This window comes from Archocentrus centrarchus, chromosome 4 (assembly GCF_007364275.1).
Source record: "Archocentrus centrarchus isolate MPI-CPG fArcCen1 chromosome 4, fArcCen1, whole genome shotgun sequence".
Taxonomy (NCBI): Eukaryota; Metazoa; Chordata; class Actinopteri; order Cichliformes; family Cichlidae; genus Archocentrus; species Archocentrus centrarchus.
In genome coordinates, this window is record NC_044349.1 from 37,254,184 (window position 1) to 37,264,229 (window position 10,046).

Below are 10,046 nucleotides of genomic sequence, written 5' to 3' on the forward strand. Positions count from 1 at the left end.
GCCTGGAGAGCTCGAGCTTGTTTCGGCTCCTGATTTGAAATGAATCTTTAAAGGACGCGCTAAAGTGACTGTGCAGGTCAGACGTTTGCACGTTTCATTGTCAGCACTGGAAGTTGGCTGACTATCCCCTGCTGCTCTTAAAAGGTGCCCACACTCCCACCTGAGTGACACTCACTTGAGCTCTGCTCCAGTCTCTAGCCCCTCTAACAGCAAGATAAGACTCTTATCACCTCCAGGAGTGAAGATTTGGCCTCAATCCAAGAGAACCAACGGAGCAGGAAAACCACTGTCTAGACACTTAAGGTGAACTAAAAGCAACAATGCTCTGTTTGACAGGAAATACTAAAGGGCTGTCGCTGAGGCACGGCAAGTCGAGGAGGCTGTAGTTCAGACAATGTCATTGTGCAAAAGCACCTCACCAGATCCCCCCTTCCTGCAGTCATTTTTCATCACCAGCTAGCATGAACCTTCTGCAGGACAGGGGCAGATGTGCTGGAGAGCTCTGATACAGCATTAATCCCATCAGACCAAAGCTATCCTGGATGGCTTTCTTACAAACCCACACATTTAGGCTGAAATCACCATTTTGAAAAATGGTCCCTGCTTTTGTGAGCGCAATTCTTAACTTGTTTCCTGCCACCTGTCAGTCACTTTAATAGTGTTAAAGAGACAGCAGGAATGTGTGTCACGGCGCCCACGTGTTTGCATATTTGCATGTATGAACAACACAAACAAAACAGACACCCACTCATAAAAACACTTCTCTGCACATCACCGGTGACGGTACAGAACTCCACAGGGCACCTTTAACAGGAAATAACCCACATTTGCTGCTAACTACTATTTTTATTCTAATGTGTCTTCAGTTTGATTGGATTTTATCAATTATCCATAGTTTTCCCTTTTTTATGTACAACGGGAAATAGTGTTAGCACACTCCTGTCTTTACTTACCTTTGCTGAGGTAATCTACCTGCAGCTGCATCAAAGAGCGCCTCGTGTTTCTGTCACGATCATAGCGACAGAAACTGATGCTCAAACTCTGCAGAGATTAACGGAGCAGGAAAAATTACATTTAAAAAAAAAACTCTTTACATAAAAACTATTTTTATCCTTGAGTGTTTTTATGTATTTTTCCTCATGGCAGTGCAGAGTGAATCAACTACTGTGGACAAAAGTCTGAAGATAATTAATGAGAGAAAGACTTTGAAACGATGAGTTAGAGATTCAACAACAAACAGGAGCGCTCTGTGCCATCTTGTCTGTACATCAGTGTGTTGTGGGAAGGTTTGTCTTAAAAACAAGGCTGAGCAGTGAGAGATGGCAGCAGCTGCGGGCTGGAGCGTGCAGGGACACGAGGCCATGCGTGCTATCTCACACCTTTTATGTATGAACTCACCTGAAGTTTTCTCTTTTCCTCTCTGGGCTTTGTTTAAGTGCTAAAACAATTTAAAAACAACACTCAGGTGTGTGTGTGTGTGGGCATAGCGGCCAGATCAGATTACTTCCAAAATAACATGCTGAACACAGACTGCAAAGAAAACAGAGCCTCAAACATCTCCTGCGGTTTTATCATTCTGCAATTTGAGGCCTTTTTTTTCCTAAGTATCAAACTATGGTGCTAAAGGCTCACTCTGAATAACATGAATTAAAGTTGCAGTAAACACCAACAGCCCACCTCCCGCTTCACTTCTTCAGTATCTCTGTGGTGAAATGTGGACGGCTTTCTGTTGGAAGCACCAGCTTCTATTAAGCTAATCAGTATTTTGTTTCTTGCTAATTTAGTGGAATTAATGCCAAATGAATATTAATTTTAAAGCGTGCTGCCTGTCACCCTTTTACCGCCCCCCCCATCCCACTAACAGCAGTTAGAGTACCAAAGTTAGTCGCCCAGCCACCCTATCAGCTGCTGCATCGAGGGAAACTGAAGCTGCATGAATGAGTTTTTATTTTTCTCACACATCAGCCAACAAACCAGCACAGAGATGATGGAATTACTCCAGAGCCAGCAAACACTCTGAGATCACATATTCATTCTCACTTCACAGAAAAGATCATGCTAATGATGATGATAATTATCTCCAGTGTTATATCAGTTATGTTCATCTATAACCTTGCTTATTGTGTGTTTATGATAAACAAACCTGTCCCAGCTCGTGAGGTCATTAAATGCCCCCTGTATGACCCCTATGAAAATGTTAGAGTGTCTTATTGATCTTTAAGCAGCCATTTACTCGAACTGATATTTCTGTTTGTCCGGCGCATCGTTAAAAAACGAATCTGCGAGCTGACGGGTAAAAACAGGAAGTCCAAAATAAAACTGCAAACAACAAACAGAAATACTGAACGACTTCGACTCCGGATATTCTTTTGTTCATATTTAATCACATAAAGAGCAAAGAGGTGACAGAAAAATCTCCTGGCCAAATGTGACCCCTGCTGGTCAATATAACAGAGCCCCCCCCCCCACCCCCCCACCCGGTTCTCCCTCCAGAAGTGCTGACACAGTCAGATAAATATGTGAGTTATGTGGCCGGCCCATTCTCACGCTGAAATCTGCGGATACGGTCCTCATGTCCTGTCAACGGATTCAAGAATTCACCGAAATGTGGTTGTTGATTTTTTTTATTATGATTAACTTGACCGAGTCGAACCCAGTGCAGCACAAATCAGAGAGCAAATGGAGGAAAGGTTTTTTTATGGAAGTGTTCAAGTTCAGCAATATTTCATATGGCCGAGCCTTTTCCGAGGGTGTGTGTAGGGGAACGTTGTATTGAGCAGCATATGAATGTGTCGCCTCTCATCATTTGATTGAGCCCTGCCAGTCTGAAGCGCAGGGGGATTCCACAGTCTGCCTGTGCCATTTACTGCCAGGGCCCTCAAATCCAAATTGACCCAGGCACACAGACAGATGGAGTCTTTTTTTAGCAAATAATATATGAAAATTAGAGCGCCAAGCCAGGACACACTGCGGCAGTTTCTAGTTTTTTCCATTTACTGTTTCAATCATGTAGAAAAGTTTAAGATGAATGCTTTAATGTGCAGCTCCGTGTGGGTGAATGTGTAAAACACCAAACTCATTATGAAATGCATGATGCAGCCAGTCTGTCTGATAAATCTGCTCTAACAGGTAAAATGCAGCCCTGCACCTCCATGGGTATTTATCACTCTGCTTTCCTCTGGTGGAGAAAATATAATAAAGCCACCAAGAAAACAAGACTTCAAATTTAACAAGGAAAACGAGAGGAGCAACCAAGGAAGAAATCTTGGTTGTTACTCGATCGACCACAGCTGTCGAAGGAATTCAGCGTTTCCTCTGAACACCTGACAAACAGCCAGCTGACAGCAGATTTCAGTTTAATAGTTTCATACGTGAACATGTATGAGGCGAGGGGGACGGAGGCTGCTGCTGCATCAAACTCAAGTCTATCAATGCCATCTAGTGGATGTAAGGCTTCAAACTGCAGCTGCACTGAGCAGCACACACGTCTGTCTGCTGCTCTTCAATAAAATAACTGAGTCTTTTAGGAAGGCCTTTTTCCTGTGTTGTTTCTGCTGACAACAGATTTTAATATACATTCTTGGTCATTATTTCAGCGCTCATATATGATCAGAAGGTGGAAGTCAAAACGATGGTAATCTCTCTTTGTTTTGCAAATGTATCAAAATTCACAAAATCTCTTCTCAGTATAAACTTTGATGGTTCCCTGATCCTTTCTGGAGGCTGATGTCTGCTCTACTGTATGTACTGAGTTCCAACTCTTCAAGTATTTGTATTCAGATACATTTTCCCAGTAAGATGCATGTTTATTCTACAGATTAAATATAAGACAGTGATGATAAAAACCCAGGCAGGACTACCTGTTAGCCACAGCTTTGCTGCTAATTTCATAAACGTGACAGAAATCATACGTAAGCTAAAAACAACAATGCATCATGTAAACATGTAAATATGTGGATATGCTGTCATGTAAAATAATCATTCAAAGACAGTTTGTGCTCAAACACAGGCAGCAGTGCCATCAGCTGACACAAGGAGATCTGTCAGCAGGTGCTTCTGTGGAAAAGTGGCTAAAGGGTAGGGGTGAGCACTTCAGGCAAGGATACTACTCAGTATTCACTCAGATCTTCAAAGAACCCCCCCCCCCCATCCAAACTTCTCTCCAATGAGTGCGTACAGTTGTTGTAAACTTGTACGCGGCTGCTTCAGTCTGATCTCGCCGCCTGTTGTTGCCGGATGCAAAGCTTCGAGGTGCAGCACCTTCTGTTTGATTATTAATAGTTTAACCTGTTAACCGGCCACACCCAGTCTATTTTCAGTGATTCCCACATGCACCCAAAATAAAGAAATGGTATATCTAAAAACAGTTAGAGTAAATGTAAACACTACATATACACATAGACTACAAACACAATCCTCCCAATAGTCTGATACACGACTTACATTCAGAAGCACGACACATGTGATGGGGCGTGGCCAGTCAAAAGGTTAATGACTATCTGAAAATAACGACCAACGGGGTGGCTGTAGCTCAGGCGCTAGAGCAGGTCACCTACTAACCGGAAGGTTGGCAGTTTGATTCCTGGCTGCTCCAGGCCGCATGCCAAAGTATCCTTGGGCGAGATACTCCGAGTATGAATGTGTGTGAATGATAGAAAATAAAAGCACTTAGCTTAGTTATATATATATGGAAGTGCTTGTATGAATGTGTAAATGTGTTGTATAAGTGCTTTGAGTGCTCACAGAGCAGAAAAGCACTTTATAAGAACTAGTCCTTTTTTTTTTAACCACATTTACTAAAAAGGGTAAGACAAGGAGAACAAGTCTGCAACCAGGGGTGCAAACATGGGTACAGCTTTAAAAAGGGTTATGTAACCTATATCACACAATATTGATAAGAGCAGCATTGACTTATCCAGCATTTCTTAAAATATATATTAAATATTGGAATAAGTTTAAAAGGTCGATATAACTAAACCTGATAGATAAGCTGAAGAATCTCCACAAACCACAGGACGTTTGGATTTCAGTGATTAAAATATAAAGGTATTAGTTTCCATTTTTTCATGAATTCAGAGGAGAGGAAAGTATGTTTTTGCTTTGTTATTATTACAAGTTATTGCAAATACACTAATGGCAAAAACAGCGACATCATCAGTTTGAAATCTATGACACAAAAGCCACTCCTCCCAAAACCACTGCATACCCACGAGAAAATTTGATATTAGTAATTATTTGATATTATTTATTATTATTTGATATTATTTGTTATTGTTAATTATTATTAATTATTTGATGTTATTTATATTTGTTATTATTTATTATTTTATATTATTTGTTTTCATCACTGTTTCCATGAATTTGGCAAAAGACATAAATCAGATTTATAAAAGTCTGGTCTGCGTTTGCACTGATGAATTCATTTGAGGCTCTTCATTCAGACGCTGTGACTAAACCACAACTTTAACTGACTCTCAGTTCTACATCTGCCTTTTTCTATTTCATGTTTCATGTTTTGGCTTTTGTAAAGAACGTCTGCATTAAAATTAAAATCGATGTGACTAATGTCTCACAGTCCAGAGCCTAAACGTGTTTACGAATCCTCACACCTGAGAACCTGACAGGATCACGTTTTGGGGGTTTCTGAGTACATAAACCATCAGCTGCAGCCAAAACAGCTGCTGAATTACTCAAATAACTGAAGCAGATCTTTAAATCGTATTGTTTGAAGATGTATTTCACCAAGTAGGACATCTTTTTTTTTCCTGACATTTCTGAAACATTGACTACAAGAAGCTGACATTAGCCAAGAGTTCCACCCCCACACATGGTAATCTCACACAGTATGGGTCGAGTCTGGAGTTTGTCATTGGATGGCAAGTGAAAGGCAGAAAAGGGGAGACGGAGAAAGAAAGTAAGAGAGAGATAACGGGCCACTTGGCTCTTTCATGTGGCAAGATGCAGGAGTAGATGGCAGCAGAGGCAGGTAATAAGACGACAAATGCCCAGAGACACAAATTCACCACTCAAATGTTTCTTTCATTTTCAAAATCAAAACTGCATTTCCTTCTAGGCAACCTCAATGGGCAAAGAGATACCTGAGGCCACCTGGATCCCACTCCAAAGAGTTAGCCAAGACAATTTCCCTCAAATCACCTGCTATCTTAATCTGACAGCCAGACTCGATTACAAGGCGTAAAAATTGCTTTTCTCGCCACCAGCAGTGGTTGGGAAATTATCTTAATTGTGTCATGATTATGCCTCAGAGCTCTGGTGAGAGCTTTACGTTGCTCCTTTCAAACACAGGAGCGCTTCATGAGTGCTGAGAGTGCGACTCTATCAGCTTTGAAGAGGAGACCGGGGAGAGGGAAACACACTCATCTCCGCTCCGTGCTGCCTGTTCACAAACATGTACACATGTAATCCATGAAAGGGAGGAGAGCTCTGGAGCTCGTGATACTGACGGAGCTCGGCACAGGAAACATATCCCACCGCCATTACGGACGGCCTTTTTCAGGGAGCAGGAAGCGTTTCATTTGCGGCACATCCGATGGAAACGTGACAGTCTGTATAAGTTCACGATGCCAGCCCACACTCACCGTGGCATTTACACCATTCAACCCAACGTTCATGTCGCTCACCATCATTTCAACAAATGAATGCTTTTAAAGATGTCAGTGAATCAAAATTATGACCATGTAAAAATGATGTGCCACATTCAGACTTTTTTAAAAGCCACAAATATCCAACATGCAGTTATCTCTGAAACAGACTCTGTGACTTCAGTCTAAAACATCAGTGCGGTTCATGATTTTTACCAGTTACGGTTCACAGTGTGGTGATTAGCACGGTGACCTCACCTCCTGGGCCTGAAGTGCGGGTTCTCTCCTCCGGGTGCTCCAGCTTCCTGCCACAGTCCAAACACACGCGTGACGTTTGGTTAAGTGCTGATTCTAAATTTCTGAAGAGTTGTCTGTCTCTGTGTGTTAGCCCCGCCTCTCGCCCTGTGACAGCAGTGGAAGTGGAAGAAAATAAGAAGAATAATAATGTTATTGATCCCAGAGGGAAATTCATACGTCTGACAGCTCATCTGCTATTTGCTGAGAATTGAAAAGCCTGATGGCTTCTGTCTCTCTGTTTTACTCTTCTGTCCTGATGTTCTGTGTACAGATGTTATAATGTGGCTGATCAGAGTTGTTGAGGATGGCTTCTAACATCAGATAAAACAGCAGATCCAGGGTTTTATTTTCTCTGCTAGGACAGTCAAACTGTGTGAGGAGAGAGAAACACGACTGAAGTCTCCTGAAATGATGAAGAGTGCCTCTGGATGTTTAGTCTGTATCCTAGCAACAGTTTCACATGGAGCTTCGGCTGTTGCCTTGGGTGAGACGTACACTGTTACATTGTTATTATAGGACTGAATTAACTTGATACATAATCTGATGGCATACCAACTGCCAATAATTCAATATCAAAAAGGGCTTATATCTCCACTACCAGCCTTCACCTTTGCACCAGCACAGCAACCACAAAAACACGTCTGTATCTCAGCTGGAATAGGGCGGGATCTTCCACCAGGGGTTCCTGGAAGATGCTGGCGGTCTCTCGGTGAAATAGGCCGCATGGAAGGAGCTTCAAACACCCACTGACTACTATCTGAGCAGTGCCGTCGAAAGCAGTCACAAGGAGGCTTTTAACTGCCTGCAACCTTCAGGAACCACTCGCCAACCGTTCGGAGCATACACAACGCCATCAGGTCTCTGGTCTGTATGGACTGCAATGGAAGTGACATTAAAACCATGACAACTTTAAAAATGATTTACAAATGTAATCTTATTGACTACAATTTTAAATTGTGGTCTTAAATCCACCATCACCAAATTTACTACCTACAGCAACTTAATACCCAGTGTAAGCAACTGGGAATGTTTCATGGTGAGAGAGATTATTTCAACTTATATAAAGCAGTATATAAATCAGCTGGGGCCCAGAAACCAGGGCTGATGCTGCTGCACTGACCTGTATTTAAGTAAAACTGAACTTGGTTCTTTTTTTATTCTTAATGATTCTTAATAAAAAAATAGAACAAAATAAAATAAAATCAAATCTGAAAAACATGCCAGAAAGTCAGAGAACCACTCAGACACTTTTTTAACTTGAGCCATTAAGTTTAATTATGGTTTTATTTGAATTTTTATTTATTCTATTTTCATTCATTTAGACTGTAGCGTTTTGAACTCTATTGTAATGCATCCCGCTTTTCTACTGGCACTCTATTTTCTTTGGATTTTTACTTGTGAAGCGCCTTTATTTTATTTTATTTTATTTTATTTTTGACTGAGGTGCGTCTCTCAGGCGAGATTAAAAAACTAACAGGGTCTCCTGACATCACCGTCAGCTTGTTACTCAGACCCACTGAAGACCAACCTTCTGAAATTCAGGCCTGTGGAAGCATCTGAACCGCAGCTAATGACGCAGATATGAATTCATACTCAGCCACAGGTGTGAGCAGGTGACCACAGACAGGGAGGAGACGAAGAGCACTCACTTTATTTGATGTCTCGGTCTTTAATGACGCTCATGTAGCTCATGCAGCGTCTGGCAGCCCTCGTGCTGTGTTGGTCAATTTCTTTTATTTTTCCAGCTGAAAGTCGCCCAAAGACAGGAAGCTGATGTCAGCAGGCTTATTCCGAGTAAATTATGACCTTTCCGCCCACACCTGTCACTGTCGCTATCTTATTATTTTTGATATATATATATTTAATGGTTATGAACTCACCTTAATGCCCTCGCGCTGCTGTTTGAGCACAGCTGTTTTATCAGCGGTTCCAGCCCAGGGGGCGCTGTTTGACACATCTGCACAAAGACACTTATGAGGGTTATTCCATTAAAAAAAAAAAAAATAAATGGGAAAACACTTCCCACCCGATCCCCTCAGAATCAGCTCTGTCTTTATTAATACCTTTACAATACCTTCAAATATTTTTCGACTCGCAGACCCTCAAACTACCCGAGGCTTTTTATTTTACCAGCATTTTTGAGTCCTCATAACTCCATAAGTACAGGAGATATCAGCATCCGGTTCTTGGGGCTGAAAAACACATTTAAGCTCAGTTAAAAAAAAAAAAAGAAAAGAAAAGAAACTGCAACCAAATCAAATTTAAACCCACTCCGAGTGCCACGATCTGAAGACAAACCTGGTGTGTGTTCAGCATCAGTGTCACGGGATATTTCATAGTTTCAACAGCAAAACTGCTTTAATATCTATGACATCAGAGGATCAGAAATAAGCAGCCTGGATGTTTGATCTGAGAATTCACTGGAAAAAACTTCAGAAAGTGCATTTTGGGTAAACTTTAAAGGTTCAGATGAGCATGTGGGACAGCTCCTCTTTACCAATACTCAGGCTTATCGTCTGACTAAGATTCCTAAAATATATATAAATTATATATATTTGTTTATTCTTGATACCTAAAGATCTAATTTTTTTAGTGAGGGCTTGATCTAGAAAGTCACCAAAGATTCAGAGATGCCACCTACAGATTCTGTCGACCAGGATTGTCTTTACATATAAATCTGAGGTTTGATTTTAAAAAGGCATATAATGTTAGGCTCTCAGAGACATGAAGGCAGAACTGGCTCAGCTCTGACACTGGCATCAGTGAAAAAGAGGCATTCGGTTTGAGAACTGAAGAAACCTTTCGGATGAGAGGTGAACCGTCTTCAAGAAACAAAAAGAAGTCCAGACGCCTTTTTTCAACCTCCAGAGGTATTTGTTCCTCCTTTTTCCTCAGTTTTAACATTGGGATGTTTTGTGATACATATTCAGTATGTGTGCTGCTGTATTTAAGTGAGAGATATGACCTCAGCTTGCAATAGAAAACTGTTGTGCCAGCCTTTGCTTCTGTAGCTGTATCCTGAGATAAAAACAGCCCATAATGCCTCCAGCACCACCCTGAAGCCAAAAAGAAAGACTGTCATAAAAACTATACTGTAAGATCACGATCCTGCCAAAAGTCTTCACTCAGCATCCAGATCATTGAATC